The sequence below is a fragment of the Leopardus geoffroyi genome, chromosome A2 (genome assembly GCF_018350155.1).
Source record: "Leopardus geoffroyi isolate Oge1 chromosome A2, O.geoffroyi_Oge1_pat1.0, whole genome shotgun sequence".
Taxonomy (NCBI): Eukaryota; Metazoa; Chordata; class Mammalia; order Carnivora; family Felidae; genus Leopardus; species Leopardus geoffroyi.
The window spans coordinates 148,696,837-148,715,342 of record NC_059331.1 but is presented as its reverse complement, the minus strand read 5'-3'; the positions used below and the strand labels follow the sequence as shown (position 1 = coordinate 148,715,342).

General features: G+C 47.9%; 1 protein-coding gene across 3 annotated transcripts in view; it reads left to right on the top strand.

The window, feature by feature from the left end:
* Positions 1-18,506, top strand: part of PLXNA4 (plexin A4) — a 445,047-nt gene that overhangs the window by 114,442 nt on the left and 312,099 nt on the right. The window lies entirely within an intron of this gene.

Sequence of the window (18,506 nt, the reverse complement as noted above, 5' to 3'; positions counted from 1 at the left end):
AACATCAGTTTACAAATAATAAATGGGGACAGTTTCCAAACAGAATCTTCTAAAGATGAATTATATTTTAAATTTTCAACAATCCCGTGTGTGTGTGTGTGTGTGTGTGTGTGTGTGTGTGTGTGAGTTAAAACATTGACAGTGTGAATGTTCCTATGTCCATTGTAATTACTTTAAACTTAACTTAGGCCCATTTGATTCCAGACTAGAGTTTTGTGTGACAGTTTTCCAGAGAATTGAAAACTGGGAGGAGCTCTTCCAGCTGATTGTCACCAGGATTGATCAGGGAGCACACCCAGGTCTATACCCAGGGAACCAGCCAATGAGCCAGCTGGAGTCTGGGTGTGTAAGTGTGTGTGTGAATATGTGAAAGCTGTGTGTAATTACTTCTGATGGTACCTTCTGCATTAGGGGGACAGGTGTTTCATTAAGTTTGAGAGATTTGGAACATGTCAACCATGCCGTGGTGGGATCTTGGCATTCCAAAGTGAGCAAGCAAGGATCCCACTGCCAAGAAGCTGGTTTTCTCAGCAGTGCGGTTATCCAAGGATAGCATATTTCACCACTTGGACACCACTGTCCTGAATGGCGAGGTTATTTAAAGTATTAGAAAAACTGAAACAGTGTGCTGCCACACCGTCTGTGGGCATGCTCTTTTGGGCATGGTTCGCTGGGTCCCTGGTTCACTGCTTTTTCATTTTGTGATCTTGGGCAGTTACCTTGCCCTCCCTGTGTGTTAATTTCCCCACTGTCTACTGCAGACCAGAAAATGTGCCAAGGAGCAGCCTTGGCGAGAGCAGCCTGGGAGTGGCTTTCAGAGCCTAGGATCGGTGGCCAAGTTGGCTGAAGTAAGACTGTAACAAGGCCAAGGTCTCTCACGTGCCTTCCCCCCTCCCCAGCAGGGGGACAGCAAGTGACTCTGGCCACTGGCCTCAGGCAGAACCCTGAGCTCTTGCCTCATGGGTCACCTTGGCCTCAAGAGTGTGTGACTGATTCAGCTCTGGAAAAATAATGCAAACTCCATGCACTCCCCATTATAGGTCAGTGAGCCTCACACCTCTTTTGGCCCCAAGACAAGCCACTCTGCAAAGCTGTGGGGATGACTCCAGGCGGGGGGCGGCGGGGGGGTGGGGGTGGTGAGAACTCCTTCTCTTGTTTGGTTGCTTGATGAATTTCAAGGAGAAGAGCGGGCAGGCAGGAAAATCAGGGCCTGTGGGACCTCAACCCCCTTCCCCACCAATAACTTCTCAGCCTGTCTTCCAGCTTCTCCATGTGTGAAACGAGTCGTGGGCAGGTTTACCTGACAGAGCTGCTTAGAGAATTGCTAATGATTCTGATGGCCAGCTAAGAGGCGGTGACAAGGCATATTTCTCTAAGAAGCTGAGACGCATATTAGCCAGGTGACTTCCCCCAACAGAAGTCTCCCGCTAGCTGCCCAGAAAGCCAAGAATCTGTGAACAGGCACCTACATCTATGGTCATACTTATTTGGACTTCTTGATAAATGGTTTGGCAACTCAACTTTACTAAAAGAGCACACAGGTAAACTTAGAAATGTTTTAACACTAAAGAGGAGGGAAATGGAGGGATCAGGGAAAGGGAAAGATGGGGATTCCGAGGTGGAGCGAATGCCCCCAGGGGAGAGGCTACACCTAGAGAAGATGGCAGTTGGGGAGCTGTTCACGTCCTGCTGCTACTTTGACCCACACCCACGCGGTTGGAGGAGCTGAATCTGGTGGGGTGCACTGCCAGGGGGGCTTAACCATGACCTCTCTGGCCAACATTTATCTCATGCTTGCTGAGTGCAGGCACTGCTTGGGTGATAGGCCTCTATTAATTCAGTCCTCCGAACTGCCCTGCAAAGTAGATATGCTTGTGATTGCCAAGAACAGTTGAGGAAACTGAGGCCCAGAGGAGTTAAATAGCTGGTTCAAGACTATGTGATTAAAGGCAGTACAGGGTCTGGGTCTAAGCCCATGCTTGTTGATCTCAGGCTGAGTGTGGTCCCCTGCAATGCCCAAGGGAGGCCTGCAACCTCCCAGAGATGTCAGACCCCAGCCTCTCTTTCGTATCTGTCCCTTGGACTAAAGCAGGTCCCCCAACTTGCATTCTCCTTGCCTTAAGATCTTTGGTGGCCAGGCAGTGATGGATGGCTCTTCCCTGCCTGTCTGGCTGATGGCTTCTTTCTCCCAGCGGGAGACCTGGGTTGCTTACCTCCTGAGTTTCCTGGGTTGAGACCAGGCCCCCTGGTCCATATGGATACCTAGATTGGCCTGGTGTTGCTCATGAGTTTCTACTCCCTTAGAAGGGGATACTGTCTGCCTCTAAACTGGTATCTCTGCTTCCCTAGCCTTCTCCTCTTTTTCCAAAAATGTGCATTTCAAAAGAAGCAGATGGGCTTATGGGTGCTCTTCTGGCCTCTCGCTCCTCCCTCTCCACAGGGAGAGGTTTTCTTCTCTTGGTCTTTTTGTTTTCCTTCCTTCCCCTCAAACCTTCTGCCCAACAGCCCTGCCAAATATGTGGTCACACTTTGCTCATTTGGGCCCATGTAGCCTGGGCTGACATGCCTGGTCCCCATGGCCTTGAGAGGAAGAAGGGCTTTTCTGTGCAATAGGACAACCCCTTGCAGGGACAGCAGCCACAAGTCCAGAGAAATTCTGGGTGGTGTTACTGTTGAACTGCATTTTCCCCGTAATGAAAACATTACCATTATTTGGGTGGGGAAGAGACCTTTAGATGGCTTCACTCCAGTCCAGGGACCAAGGTCCTCTTTCCCTAGACTTCAGTCGTGGTTCTTCAGAGCCTCTAGGGCAAAGATTTTGAAGCTTTTTAGACAGAGAAGTCATTCTCAAATAAAATCCTTACATGGGAGCCAAACATAAAACTGATACAAAGCAAGTCAGATTGAGGTTGATGGATGGGGCGGGTGGGGGGGTGGGGGGGAGTGTGGGGTGGGGAAGTGGTTTCAGAGCTTCCCTTTCTATCTTCCTAATGTCTCCCCAAGACCCTAGGGTACCCCATGGAGCTCAGGGAGCCCTATGGAGCACAACTGCTACACATTTGCCTTGTGGGTGGTCTAGACTTAGTCATGACATCATCCCAGTGTATGGACTGTGTGTCCTGTGTTGCTGGGGTGAGGTCTGGGGAATGCGGGGTAGTGTGTATGTAAAGGAATGGAAAGAGGGAGGGGACCTTCCACTGCTTCTCCTTTGCACTCTTACCATAGATGGCCCCTGGGCCTCCTGGGACTGCTTCAGGCCTGGCATGATGGTCCTTAAGTTTTTTCTTTCTTTCTCTTTCTTTCTTTTCTTTCTTTCTTTCTTTCTTTCTTTCTTTCTTTCTTTCTTTCTTTCTTTCTCTCTCTCTCTTTCTTTTTCTTTCTTTCTTTCTTTCTTTCTTTCTTTCTTTCTTTCTTTTTTTTTCTTTCTTTCTTTCTTTCTTTCTGTCTTTCTTTCTTCTTTTTTAGGGAGAGAGAAACAGAGAGAGCATGTGAGCAGGGGAAAGGGGCAGAGGGAGAGAAAGAGAATCTTAAGCAGGCTCCATGCTCAGTGCAGGACCTGACGTGGGGCTTGATCCCACAAACCTGGGATCATGACCTGAGCTGAAATCAAGAGTCGGACGCTCAACCAACTGAACCAGCCAGGTGCCCCTGGCGTGATTGTCCTTAGAGGGAAGCCAGCCCTCAGGGAATGTGCTGAGTATGATTGTGCATCTTCTCTCTTAGCCAAAAAGCTCAGAGCTATGAAGAAAACAGCTTCTGGCCAGGCCACCTGTGTCTTTAGGACGAGATGTTTCCATCGGAGAAATATCCGTGAAGGTAGCTTCCAGCCCGTGTGCCTGGGTTACGAACGGTGTCTCCTGGGCTCGTGCAGGAGAACACCTGTGGGACCGGCGTGTTCCTTTAACCGGCTGAACGGGGTGGGGGCCGACTCGGGGCGATTTTCATTTTGGTAATCCGTGATGGCTGTGGTGGCAAAGGTCACCTGCATCACCACCGCCACCAGATACTCAGAGATCTCCTCTAACATTTGAATCACACGTTGCCAATTTGCAAAGCCCTTTCACAGGCTGCCACATTTACATGGCACACCCGCCTGCCAGGTAGGGGCCTTGATCCTCAATGATTCTCCGTTTTATAGATAAGGAATCAGCTTGGAGGGGTTATCTGACTCGAGCAAGGTCACAAAACTAGTTCGTGGCAGGGTGGGCACGTTCCCACCTGACAGTCAAGTCTCTGATTCTGAGTCCAATGCCATCTTTGCTTTCCCACAGGTGCTTTCAGCTGTCAGATGTAGCAACTCTGGCTGGGAGAGGAGCAAGGTGCAGGAAGGCCCTTAATTCTAGCGGGTTCTCTGCAGCCCCTTCTAAATCTCCCATGATGCTGCCTGCCCACCCCTCCCTCCTTCCCAGGCTAGGTAGATTGGGGCTCTTCCAGAGCACATTCCCATTGTTATTTTTTGCGCTTCAGCTCCACGTGTACAGCTATTTTTATCCTGTACTAGAAACTATTAAGAGGGGGAGAAACGCTCATTGGTATTATTACAGCAAACTGGGTCCTAGTAACATTGCAATTCAGAGGTAAGCTCTCCGCTCCCCTCCCCCGCCTTTTAGGCGAAGGTAGGGATTTTATTCATTTGGCTGCCAGCCAGCACAGGTTTCCTTGGCTGGTGCGGGGCCCGTGGGGAGAAGTATTCAGGACTCTGACATATATTGGACAGGCCGCTGGGCCTGCACTCCACGGTTAGTTTATGAGGGAAGGATGTGGGGGCGGGTGAGCTGTGATGAAATTGGTTCTGTTTGATCCACCGAAGCTAGACTGGAAGGGATAGTGTGTCTGCTCAGGAAGCTCTCCTGGGGTGCAGCTTGCAGGGTCTTTGTGAGAGAATCTGGGGCATTTGTATTCATGGCCCAGCTGAAAGCAAGAGATAGCAGCGCTCACAGTTGTGTCCTCCTAAGCCAGAGTGAAGAATGAACAGATTAGAAAATAATAGCAATGAAGTCAGACAAGTTTCGCTTAACTTCCAGGAGGAGGAAAAGAAATGGGATTCAACGAACAGGCTGTCTGCTGGCTATCTGGGTTCGGATCCTGGCAGTTTCCCTTCCCCACCGTGTGACGTCAAGCAAATCTCCCATCCTCTCTGACCTCAGTTTGCTCATCTGTAAAATGGGGCTGGTATATTTGCCTCTTGGGGCTGTCGTGAGGATTCAAGCATGTTGCACACAGCGTATAGTAAGGATTCTGAAAAGTGAAGCTTTTCTGGTGAGATTTTGCTCATGTGTCTGGAAACTCCTGAGGGAGGCAGCAGGAGATGGAAAATCCAGATTCCAGCCTAGTGGGGTCTGCTGACCGCTTGGACCCAACCCACGGCCCATGATATCTTCCAAAGCCTCTCAGTGCCCTCTTCTCTCCCTTTTCTCAGTTTGATTTTGTGGGACCCTAAAACTTTTATTTTTTTTGTAATGCTTATCGCTTTTTAAAAATTATTGTAGCGATATATATTGTGTGTGGAAAACATAGAAAAAGAATAAATAAGAAAATGACAATCACCTGAAGTCCTATCACTTTCAGAAAATTATGATTGATACTTGAGTGTATTCCATTTCTCTGTCTTTTTTTCTATAGACATGTACTTTAAATATATACAAAGTGAGATAATATAACATATAACATATATATATATATATTTTATATCATGTCTTCTTTTTATTGTGAACATATTCCCATGTGATTAAATATCCTTCAGGCTCGATTTCTAAAGACAGCCTAGTGTTTCATAATGTAATCTTTGCTCTTCTGTTCTTTATCTTTAAGGTTTCTGGTTTTCTTTCTCAATGCTTTTTCCTTCCTGTTTCTTTTTTACCTGTTAATTTTTACTTTATGGATTGGATTTGCTCTGCTTTCCCTCCTTCTGGTGATTTGGGGAGTATTCATCCTATTTAAACTTAATAATGATTACCCTTAGGTTTTTGAAAGAATATTTAAACCCATAAGCATCAAAGTTAAGAATTAAACAGTATGGTTTTATGTCCTTCCCTTCCCCATTTTCCCATTTTTGCTACTATGCTTTAGGTTTTAAGACCCATGCTAATAATTTTTACATTCTGGTCACTTCAATTTCCCTTCGTTCCTTTCAAAGATTGTTTGATATTTCTACCCTTCTACCACTGAAATTATTCTAAGTAGTTAGACACCTCAACCAGCTTATCATTGTTCATGTATCTCTTACCCTTCACATTACCCACTGCGGGTTCTTGATTTTGCTTTGTCTCTTGGTGGATCAGCATTCGCCTTTAAAACTTTTTTTTTTTTTTTTGGCCAAGAAGGAAATATTTGTAACGTAATTTATTTAGCCCTTGAGTTTCCGAGAGTGTCATTCTGTTGACTTTACATGTAAATGACAACCTGGGTGAGTATTTTTCTTTCCTCAAAGTTGTTGAAATTTCTCCATTGTCTCTGAGCAATGAATGTAGGAGAAAAGCCTGAGACCCATTGGATTTTGATTACTTTTTTTTAAGAGAGTCTGAGAGAGAGAGGGAGAGAGAGAGCTGGGGAGAGGGGCAGAGGGAGGGAGAGAGAATCTTAAGCAGGTTCCACGACTGAGCGGGGCTCGATCCCATGACCCGGGGTTCATGACCTGAGCCGAAATCAAGAGTTCGCCCTCAACTGACTGAGCCACCCAGGCGCCCCTGGATTTTGATTCTTTTACAGGTTTTCTTTTCTTTTCACCTGTTTGAAGGTTCTAGTATTTTCTCTAGATATTAAAAAAGTTTATCAGGATATGTGTCCATGTTGATTTAATTTCTTTTGCATTGCATTTAAATATGCTCTTTTAATCTGCAGCCTCAAGTTTTCAACTCTGAAAGGATGGTGATGATGATGATGGTGACTATGATCATGATGGTCTCTGCTCTGGGCTGTTCTCTTCTTGAAGGATTCCTTCTATGCATGGATCAGTCCCCTGGTTTTGTTGTCCAGGCCTCTCTCTTTTCCTCACTGTCATGCAAGTCTTGGGAAAGCTTTCCAAGTGTATCTTTCCATCTTGAACTTAATTTTTTGCAGGACGCTTTTGCTGCTGACTGCTTTCCGTGAGGTTTTAACTTCAACCTTTCACGTAAAGTTCCATGACTCCACATCCTTCCTTTTAGATGAGCTGTGGCGGGCAAGCTAGGGCTGAAGTCTGTGTCTGGTCCCAGCCATTCTTTACATATTGTCTGCTGCTTTGGGGAGCCCAGCTGAGGAGTTGCAGAAGAGACCATGTGGCCATCAAAGCAGTTAATATTTACTATCTGGTCTTTCTTTCTTTTTTGTTTAATTTATTTTTGTTTTATTAATGTTTATTTATTTTTGAAAGAGAGAGACAGAATGGGGGAGGGGCAGAGAGAGAGGGAGACACAGAGTCTGAAGCAGGCTCCAGGCTCTGAGCTGTCAACACAGAGCCCGATGCGGGGCTTGAACTCATGAACTGCTAGATCATGACCTGAGCCGAAGTCAGACGTTTAACCCACTGAGCCACCCATGTGCCCCACTACCTGGTCTTTTAAAGGAAAAGTTCATTGACTCTTGCTGTAGATACTATTTAGTTTGATTTTTTTTTCCCCAGCAAAAGTCCTCTTGAATCTTACTGAAAAACGAGTAAGAAAAATTTCCAAATATTCCCTTTCTCTTTTTCATTATGTTAAATCTATCTCATAGGATGATATTTCTTGTGATTCTTTCATCTTTTTATTTTCTGGACCTGTAATATCCCTTTTGCATATTTTTTTCTGTTTGTTCAGCCCTCTGTGGAGAGGTTGTATGGGGAGGTGAGATGGGTGTACCAGAAATCAGTGTGGGCTCCATTCTGAAACATTTAGATTTCCAATACCTTTCTCTCTCTGCCTCTTTTTGTATGTGCGTTTGTGTTTCACTGAAAAGTCAAAGTCACCCTCATAGTGAGTGATATGTGAGATTAGCAGAAGGTGAGATTCATTCTTCCCACTTTATGCAGTAAAAGAAGGAAAGAGAGACACAGAAAGGCTGTGATGAAAGGATCAGAGTTTTGAGTTTAAACCCCGCCTTCTTGCTTTGAAGTCCCCAGTCCCACTTCCCAGCTGATAGCCCCACCTCCAGCTGTCCTGACCTGTCCTGACCTGGTTTCCGTGTGGCAAAACCTTCCCCAGAGTTCTTTGGCAGCTGAGGCTCGGGGAAGGCTGCAACTCTGTCGTTCCAGGGATGAACTGGATGGACCCCCAGGAGGGAGGGGGAGCCACACGGCCAATGTTTTCCATGCAGCTATTTTTGAAAACATTTGGAGAATTTATGATTTGAATTCTTGTTGTGTTGTACCTGAATACACCCGTGACCATAAGCGTTCTTGCCATTGGCTTCCATCTGGTAATTCCCACACCTGGACTTTCAGAAGCAGAAGGTGAGAATGTCTACCTGCACGAAGCCCGGTATATTTGCTGTGCTTCTGAGGAAACATAAAATATTGTTTGGATGTGGTTCCCCTTCACTACATATGTTCTCACAGGCTAGCAGGGTGCGTGTGTGTTAAGTGTGCTTGTCCAAGGGGAGAAGGGAAGAGAAGGGGCAGGGCCTGGGCGTGTTTCTTTGCACAAAGGTGAATTTGCAAATCAGGCATTTTCACAGTTTGGTCAACCCCAATTGTCTGCACTTCTGGAAAGGAGATGTGAGGCAGATCATTGAAACCAGCAGATAACTTAACGAATTATTTCTACTTTGTTTTGGGATACTTGGTATTACGTGCAGAGGAGACTGTCAATTCACACTGGCCTGCCAGCCCTCGCCCCTCACAGATTTCCCCTCTGGTCTGGTGTTAAAGCAAGCCCAGATTCTCTGACATGCTGACCGTAGGTCTGAATGTCGTTGGGGCAGGGGTGTGGGAATATGAATTGAAAATGCCCAAGGGGGTGAAGCCTGGGTGGCTCAGTTGGTTAAGCGTCTAACTTCAGCTCAGGTCATGATCTCACCGTTCGTGAGTTCCAGCCCCGCTGACAGCTCAGAGCCTGGAGCCTGCTTCGGATTCTGTCTCCCTCTCTCCCTGCCCCTCCCCTGCTCACACTCTGTCTCTCTCTCTCTCTCTCTCTCAAAAATAAATAAAAAAATACCCGAGGAGGATAAGCTCCGCATAAAACCTCAGGACTGGACCCCCACCCATCTTCTTCTCAGGGCGTCGCTAACACCGTTTTGTGCTTCCCCTGAAAGAATCTCACAAAATCAATTTCCTCCAGCCCACTTACTGCTTTTCAGCCTGTCCCAGGTTCTTCTCCGTACGGCCAAGGATATATGATCATCCCATTTCACATTTACTGCCATTCAATTTGCTCCCAGCTTCTCTTGAAGGATAGATTATGACCACAGAGGTTGAATTTCAAATAATAAAGGAAGGTGGGAAAATCTCTTCCCAAACAAAAAATCTTATTGGTGTTGAAAACAACGCCAACGTTATTTAAGTTCTCACCCTGTGCTTCTTCATGCAGTTTTTAAATTATGGGCTCTGTCCCAGAAAACTGTTTGCTCAGGAGAACTTGTCCTCCGAGTCGCTGTCTTTGTTCAGACAGGCAGCCCAGAGGGTCCGAAAGCTTCATGGCCGCGTGGCAGGAGGTAGGCGGCAGCCGTGACGAGCTCTCTGATTTGGTCACGCCGTGTAAATTACATGCCTCACCTGGACTCACGTAGATGTGTGTATTGACACTTACTAAGTTGCATATTTCAGGGTTGTAATTGCACCCCGTGTCCCCACATTAGAGACGTGAAGGGAAAATGAGAGCTTCACATGTCCCTAGAGATGTGATTATGGTAACAGGCGGACCCTGTCTGCTGTGCTTGTCCCGTTCGACATTTAGCCCGGCTCTCTGTCGCGGGCAGCGTCATGAGTGGATGCGATTGGCGGTGGCATTGCTTCCCACCTTGGGTTGCTTGGGTAACTTTGAGCTGAACTTTCATATTCACATGGGATAGCGTGTTCACCGTTAAGTGTGCACCTTAGTGACTTTTCACCTGCAACCTGTACCCAAGTCAAGAAATGGAACGTTGCCCGTTTCCAGAATACCCCCCGGTGCCCGCTTCGAGTTTCTACTGCCGCCTTCCCAAGGACGGCTACCCTCCTGACTTCTCACGGCGTAGATGAGGTTCTCCAGTTTTTCCATAAGTGGGATCATGCGGCACACACCCTCTTGTGTCTCATTTCTTTTGCTCTGCTTTATGTTTAGGAGACGGATCCCTCTCACCGAAGTAGGTATCGTTTGTTCATGCTTATGGTTGCATAGCATTCCGTTGTGTGACTCTACTAAAATTTGTTCTCCTGTTTTATTGTTGATGAGCATTTGAATGGTTTCCAATCTGTGCCTTTTATGAACGGCGCTATTCTTAATACTCTTGTGTATGTCTTCTGGAGACCACAGATTCATATTGCTACTGCGAACATACCTAGGAGTGAAATTGCGAGGCCGTTGCGTGCTTTCAGCTTTAGGAGATACTGCCAAATATAGACTATAGATGTTTTTAAAGTGCTTTTTAGTTGTGGGAGGCTGGCTGATATCCTCAGCAGAAAATAACAGGAAGAGGGGGAGCTTTTCTTTTTTCAGACAGGCCAGCGTTGTGGATTTCAGAGGGAGATAGACCTGGCATACTAGTTCAGCAAGTGTTTGTTGAGTGTCCACTGTTTTAAGTGGCGGCTATAACAGATTACCACATAGTTGGTGGCTTAAGACAGCACGAACTTATTCTCCTGCAGCTCTGGAGGTCCACAGGCTCTGGAGGGACATCCATTTCCTTTCCTTTTCCACCTTCTAGAGCTGCACTGGCTCACGCCTCCTCCCTCCATCTTTAAGGCCAGTAATGTAGCATCTTTCAAACCCTCTCTGCCCTGTCTCTGCCTTGCTCTCTCCTCTGTGTAGTAAAGTCTCCCTCCACCACCCTCATACAAGGACACTTGTGATTGCATCTAGGACCCACCCACATTATCCAGGATAATTATCCCATCTCAGCATCCTTAACTTAATCACATCTGTAAAGTCTCTCTTGCTATGTAAGGTAACGCACAGGCTCCAGGGATTAGGGCCCGGATCTCTTTTGGAGCCATTACGCAGCCTACTGTATGGGGAGATATCATCCTCTCTAGATTTATACCATGTCATCTACAGAACCTGTCTTCATGGAACATCAGCTTCCTACGTCACAAAATTGCCCAGCTGTTCTGCTATTCCTGATGATTTTTATTGCATCGTGGGGAAAGGTTGATGGAAGGGACCAGAGTAGTGTATTTAAAGGATAGAAGACAAGATTTGTTTCATCAAATTGTAATTTATTTCCAGTGATAATAAAGACTCTTAAGCAGGTAAGAAGAAAACATACCAAAATACAAGACACCATAAGTGCAATGTGGGATCTCAGATTGGATCCTGGAACAGAAAATGGACATGAGTGGAAAAATTGGTGAAGTCCAAATGTAAGTTTATAGTCTAATTAATTTTGTTTTCGGAATTGTGCCATGGTTAGGCAGGATATTGCCATTAGGGGAAACTTGGTAAAGAATATGTAGGAGCTCTCTGTATTATCTTTGCAATTCTTCGATAAATCTAAAATTACTCCAAAATAGAAAGTTTTAAAAAATTCAAGGCATCCACTCAGGTATAGTAGAAAAGCTCAAATTCTCCTTGTTCATGTGGTTTAGGAGACAGGGTCCAATGTTGGCAGAATGAATTTCAAAGATCCAAATGGTAAGGATGCGGCTTACCAAATACATAACCATTGAAGTATAAATGGAGATGGGTGGGTGTGAGGCCAATAAGATGATGCATGTTATCTTGGCGGGAACATATGGGTCCTCAGTACCACCCGAGCCCCCCTCCCCACCTCCACCCCACTCCCCCTGCAGGGAAGCTGGAGCTGGGGGCTAAGGGTGCTGCTTGGGTGTGAATGGAGAGAGGCTGGCCTTCAGTCTCTGATTGATTCATCAACTCCTCCTGCCCTCCCCCTCCTCCCTTCCTGGCCCATTGAAGTGCTCAGTGTGTTAAGGGCTCCCCGGTGGCCAGCCAGCTCACAGCTGAGTTGTTATCTTCCCGCACACACTTATCTGGGCACGGTTAGAGCTTCCTAATAAAATTTGTCACTGAATTTAATCCCATCACTGTCCAGACCCGGTGATTAGTCCCTCTGGTTGTTTTGGCTTTTGCTGTGTACCTGCAGCCTCTACGAGGAAATTGGTAGAGATAGGAGCTCACAGAAAGCTCCTGGCCCTATAGAAAGAGAACACAGAAGAAGCAAGCCAGGACCACGAATCATGCTACAATAATTAGATACAAATGGCTTCGTCTCCCTCCTGCCCTCTAGTCAGCCCCATTTCAGGCCCATGAGGCACAGAAGCAGGAGAGGGGGGCTGTCTTCTCTGGTCTGTGCTGTGAGCTGCAGAGGCTGGTCTGATCCCCACACTCTGGGCAACTCCACGTGCCCCCCGTGTTCCTCCTTGGTCTCCTGAGATGGGGAGGGGGTGATGGACGGGTCTGGGCAGGGGAGAGGAGGCTTTTAGTCAGCTCACCTGGAGCTGTGCACCCACACCCCGAAACTGGGTGTGGAATTTCTGGGCCTCATTTCCCCTCCCCTCTGCCAGGCCCTGTGGAATGTCCTGGCAGGCTTCTGTGGTTGTATAACTCTCCGTGCAGCTGCATACTTGATGCACAATTTTGAAGCCCAGAAAGAGAGTGAGTGTGGAGAATGCAAACGGGAATTCTCTAAGGGGTGCGTTTACTCAGCAGATATACTATGGGTGCTCCCCACCAGACACGTAGACTGTATCTGGTGTGTGTGTGCATTAGTGCACTGAGAATCGCTGTGTCTCCAGGTGTGAATGCAAATATCCCCCCACTGTGTGTGTGTGTGTGGGGGGGGGGGGTATGTACAAGGGCACACTTTTCCCTGTGCTAATTCTGCTGTGCCACACAGCTGCTACCTGCCTCCCTCTCGTTCCCTCTGCGCCATCCTGAGAGTCAGATGCCCCTCCCACTTCCTGAAGGTAAACCTGTTCTCTGTAAATCTGCGTGTTGTCTCAGCTCTGTAGTTCTCCTTTCTCAGCCATTGGGGCTTCATGCTCTGTCTTTGGGCACCTGCCAGAAAGGAGGCAAACACCGGAACGGCAGGAGCAGCGGGTACCTGCCATGCGTGTGCAGACAGAGCCCATGTGAGACTGGAGGCAGCCGGCCCCAAGGCAGACAGCCAGGACTGCCTCTCAGAACTGCCTGTCTCTGAGGTCCTGCTCTCAGTGCAGCTAGGAGGTGGCATCTTTGTCATCTCCAGCCCCTGCCCAGGGCCAAGAGGCACAGAATCTCTGCTGCCGGCTAGAATGAGACCCTGTGGGGGCACCACAGGAGCTGTGGGAGGGTGGACAGCTCACACTGCGGACAGGAAGAGGTCAGTCATAAGAAAGCATCACAGACCAGGTGGCTCAAACAACAGAAATGTATCTATTGTCTCATAGTTCTGGAGGCTGTAGGAGATCAAGGTGTAGGCAGGGTCGGTTCCTTCCGAGGCCTCTCTCGTTGACTCGCAGGTGGCTTTCTTCTCCCTGTGTCTTCACGTGGCCTTCCCTCTGCCTGTTTCTGGGTCCAAATTACCTCTTCTTATAAAGACTTCAGCCATATTGGATTAGGGCCACCTCAATGACCTCATTTTAACTTAATTACCTCTTTAAAGATCCTATTTCCAAATACAGTCACATTCTGAGCTGGGGTTAGGATTTCAACACATGAATTTTAGGGACACAGTTCAATGCATAACAAGGATGTCTCTGGCTCCTCTCTGTAGGGGCCATTTCCTAGCTGGCTTCGGGTTAGAGCCAGTGAGCCCCCTCCCCAACCCACAGAACCCTAGCTCTTTCTGCTTCATGAGTGATAAGCCAGTTTTTGGTGTGGTGGCTTCCAAATTAACTGCAAAGAAAATGGAGTGGTTTGGGGGGCTATTCTTTGAATAATTTTGGATTATTCAAAATGTAGTAGCACATACAGGAACTTTGTGACCCAAGACAGTAGTTGTGTGGCCTTGACCAAATTATTTCAACCTCCCTGAACCGGTCTTTTTTTTTTAATTTATTTTAAATGTTTTATTTATTTGTGGGAGAGAAAGAGACAGAGTGTGAGCAAGGGTGGGGCAGAGAGAGAAGGAGACACAGAATCCAAAGCATGATCCAGGCTCTGAGCTGTCAGCGCAGAGCCTGATGCGGGGCTCGAACCCACGAACTGTGAGGTCATGACCTGAGCTGCAGTCGGGCACTCAACCGACTGAGCCACGCAGGCGCCCCTGAACCAGGCGCCCCTGAATTTTATTTTTTTTTAAATTTACATCCAAATTAGTTAGCATATAGTGAAGCAATGATTTCAGGAGTAGATCCTGTCATTTAAATCTGTGCAATGAGGCTATTGTTGAGGCTTGAGATAATGTGTATGAAATGCTCAAAACTTCTTTGCTTCCTTTACTGTAAGTTATGTTACTGGTGCTCCCACCATTTCTGCATATAGGAAAGTGTGACAGACGCTGAACCCAATGGGCTACTGGCAAATACCTGCTGTCCACACAAAGGAGCTGGAACAACGGATGCTGAGTACGTGGTGCAGACCTAATTCTGCTGTTTCCGAGTGAACCACACTCAAATGTCATTTCTGCTGATGGTGGGTCAAAGACAAAACCTCTGTGCAGAAATGGTTATTTTTCATTGAAAGCAATGCCTGGTCTCAAGGGGGAACTTTGAACACAAAATTTGAAAAAACTCATGCGGGCAAAGGCTGGAAACAAAAAAGGATGGAGTCCCTTTTCCCTACAGGGGCGGCTCTCAGACTTGAACGTGAACCAGACCCAGCTGGGAGGGCTTGTTAAAACACAGATTGCCGGGCACCACCCCCCGGGTTTCTGCTTCAGCAGACTCAGGGTGGGGCCTGAGAAGTTGCATTTCTAGAAAGTTCTCAGGAGATGCTGCTGCTGCTGCTGCTGGTCCAGGTACCACACTTGGAGAAGCCCTCCTGCACAGGATTAGTCCTGGTTTAGGGTCTGCAGTCTGTTCCTCCAGTCTGTTCTGTCTCTGCTGTTGTCCTGGCTGCCTGATCTGATTTCTCAGCCTTCACTGGGGGGGTGGGGGCAGGTTTGTTGTAACTTCTCCATCCTTTCCCTGATTTACACAGGATTTTCACCTGTTAAGAGACAACTGTTCCTTTGGCCCCTATTCTCTCCTTTTCTCTTTTTTTACCCCTTTTTCCTATTTGGGCCTCCATATATGAAGAGTAGGCCACGGTGTAAAGCTTCCTCACTGATGCCAGCACTGACCCCAATTAGGAGGAGGCAGATGCAAAAACAGCATCTTTCCCATCACTACCCTCATCTTCTGTGCTCCATGTGCCTGTACCCCAACACATCAATTCCCTGGCCCCAATTCCCTAATCACTTTGCCAGAGTAAATAATTGCTGGTGTGTGATGACCCAAGGTCATCGCCAATGGAGGAATGTAATTAGGGCCTTCATTTCCGACCATTTTGGGAGCTGTCTTCCAGCTGACACTTGTTCCTCTGATCTCTTGTGCTAATGTTCATGTCTTCCCTCATCCCCGGCTTTGGAGACCGGAGAGCTTGGGCTGGAATGGAACCGCTCGTGCGCAGAGTCTTTCCCCACAGAAGGGAGAGGGCAGAACATCGTGTTCCAGGGACTGGGAGCATGGGCCTCCCACCTTTCACGCGCACCTCATAGCGTGTGAGTGCTCTCTCATGACTATTTCCGGGAGGGACGTGGGACTAGAAACTTGCCCCGTGCCACATCTTTTTGGACTGTCCAGCACCTCATGGGGCCACCACTGCTTTTTTCAGTGTTAGACCGTCTTCCTTTTTCCTTGCCTTTGGAGCCCTGCTTGATTTGTGCTTGGGAGAGATGGGCACGCTCTAAGCGTTCTGGGCTGGGAAGGCCCGCCGAGTACCTCGAAATGTGTTACAGTGGGTGGGGTCCTTCAGTGGGAGGCAGAAGCCTTGCCTTTTATTCCTGCCTATTCCATCTCTTGCTGCTGGTGCCACGATGCCTTGCTGGGAGAGATGATGAAAGATAACTGCATTCCAGGTTCTTCTGGAGATGCTTCTCCTGGTCAAAGCAAGGGAGGAAAACATCTTCTTGCCTTTACTCTAACTCCCAGAGCTAAGGCAAGACTTGAGACAAACTCCATGAGAAGAAAGGGCCAAGACTCTCTTGTGTGTCCTTCCAGCATGCCTTTTGGATGGGCAGGGGGCTGTCCAGAAAGGAAGAGGGCAGTGAGTGATGCCATGTTTTGGTATCTGGTTCTTTCAGCCTCAGTTTGGAAGAATGTCAATTTGAAGACTAAGAGAAACAGATTTAAGAAAAGGAGGCCCATTGGCTGTCATCTCTAGGAAGATCATTGCTACAATAAATTTGCAGGGCCCCACATCCCCGTGCCCATGTGCAGGTCCCAGCCTGGTGAGCTCGGTCAGTTCTGCTAAGGCAGCTAAAGGGTGTGAGCCTATTGTTGCTGTCTCTTAAAAGGGCCTGGCCTGGCCTCCCCTTCCTGGAGCCCCCTGGGTCCAGGAACCACGCTGTCCCCTACCTTCTTCTCTTAGAAAACTTTCCACAGACAAGGATGTGTCCTTGATTGCTTGCCCCACTGTTCCCTCCCCACTGGGCACCTCAAGCACAGAAAACAACAAAATATAAGCCTTTTTTCAGGGGTGCCTGGGTGGCTCAGTCAGTTAAGTGTCTGACTCTTGATTTCAGCTTAGGTCATGATCTTGTGGTTCGTGGGATTGAGCCTCACATCAGGCTCTGTGCTGATAGCGCAGAAACTACTTGGGATTCTCTCTCTTCCCTCTCCTGATCTCTGTTTCTCTCAAAATAAATGAATAAACTGTAAAAAAAAAAAAGTAAATAAAAAGGTTTTTTGTTTTTTTTTTTTTTTTCCTTGCTGGAGATCAGTGCAAGAGAGCCCTCTTTGAAACTTTGGTTTGGGAATAGGCTTCTGTGTTGCTTAATATTTGTTCTCTCCATGCGTATTCCCACGTATTCTAAATTTCCCCGACTGTCTGAGGGCTGGAACTGTCGGTCCTTTTAGACTTTCTGCCACAAACACCTCCTAAGCTGCTCAGCACATCAGTTATTGTTGGGGGATGTGATGCGGACTGGGAAAACAATGGCCGCTGCCTCCAGCTCCATTCCCGTGGTAACCCCCAGGGACCTCAAGGAAGGACAGCGAAAAGGGAGCCCAGAGTAACAGCTCAGCCTGAAGGACCTGAAAGTGGAATCGAGCTGTCCCCTGACTGCTCCCTGGGGAAAGACTTCCAGATCTGCATCGATAGGCCTCAGCCGTGAAGGGTGAGCCCTCATCCACCTGCTCCCACTTGCCTTTCTTACCCATGGTCTCCTGAAGGTTTAGACATTCGCCATTGAAAAAGACAAGGGGCGGGTGGGTGTTGGTGAGTCGGGACCTACCCTGAGTTAGCAATGAGGACCTTTAGGTGTGTACCACCCATACCTGAAGCATGTGGACACAGAAGGGAATGTAACCTGAGAATTTTCTTCAGGCTTGAGTCATCTCATTTCTGAGGCCTCTAAGCCTTGGGTGGTAGAGTGCCCAAAGATGGGGTCCCTGCCTGGCTTCCTGAGCCCATGAAGTGAGAGACCCAGGATCAGACTTACTCACCTGGGCCTCTCTGGTTTTCCAGCTTTCCCAGAGAAGCCCCAGGCCAGAGTGGAACAGAGTCCTTACTCACAGACATGCAGAGATCATCCTGGAATCTCAGAGAGAGAGCTGAGAGGCTGAGAGGTTATGAGTCCAAGGGGACAGCACGTCTGCCTCCTTGGCTGTTGGCTCTGGGGCAGGCTGAGCCGGTCCCTTCAGCTCCATCAGTGCTGCACTGAGGGGAGAACTGGCCTCTCTGGTCCCCCAATTATCCCTGGTCCCTGCAGCCACCTTGTGAGGACAACTCCTCAGCAACCAGGTGATGGAAGAGTCGGGGAGGGGGAGTGAAGTGAACATGATCACTTGCTGCTGATAGAACAGTAATGAAATTACCGGGCAGTTAGAGCTGCCCCATTAACAGTGGAGTCAGTGTGTCAGAGACACTTAGGATATCAGCGCTCCAGATGTCATCCCGGGACAGACGTAGAGCTGCTCACGTGTCCTACCTGCCTTTGTGGGAAGACCCACCTGCTCTGCAGGAGGAGCACTCCCTTCCCTTTCGAAACCTTGCTGTGTACCCCTAGCTGAGGAGACATAGAAGGCCAGGGTTTTGCTCGGGTGCTTTCTGAGGCCTATGAAAGCTGATGATGTAGAAGCATTATGTAGAAGCTTCTTTGAGTGCCAGAGAGAACCACAGCCTCCTGGACCTGCATTCTAGTCTCATCTCTCGTAGTCACTTACTGTGTGAGCCTGATCTACTTACACGGCCTCTATGGATGCCAATTTGTTCATCTGTAATGTGGAGGGATCCTATGGAACAGTCCTCTTCCTTCCAGGAGGAGGGAAGGGA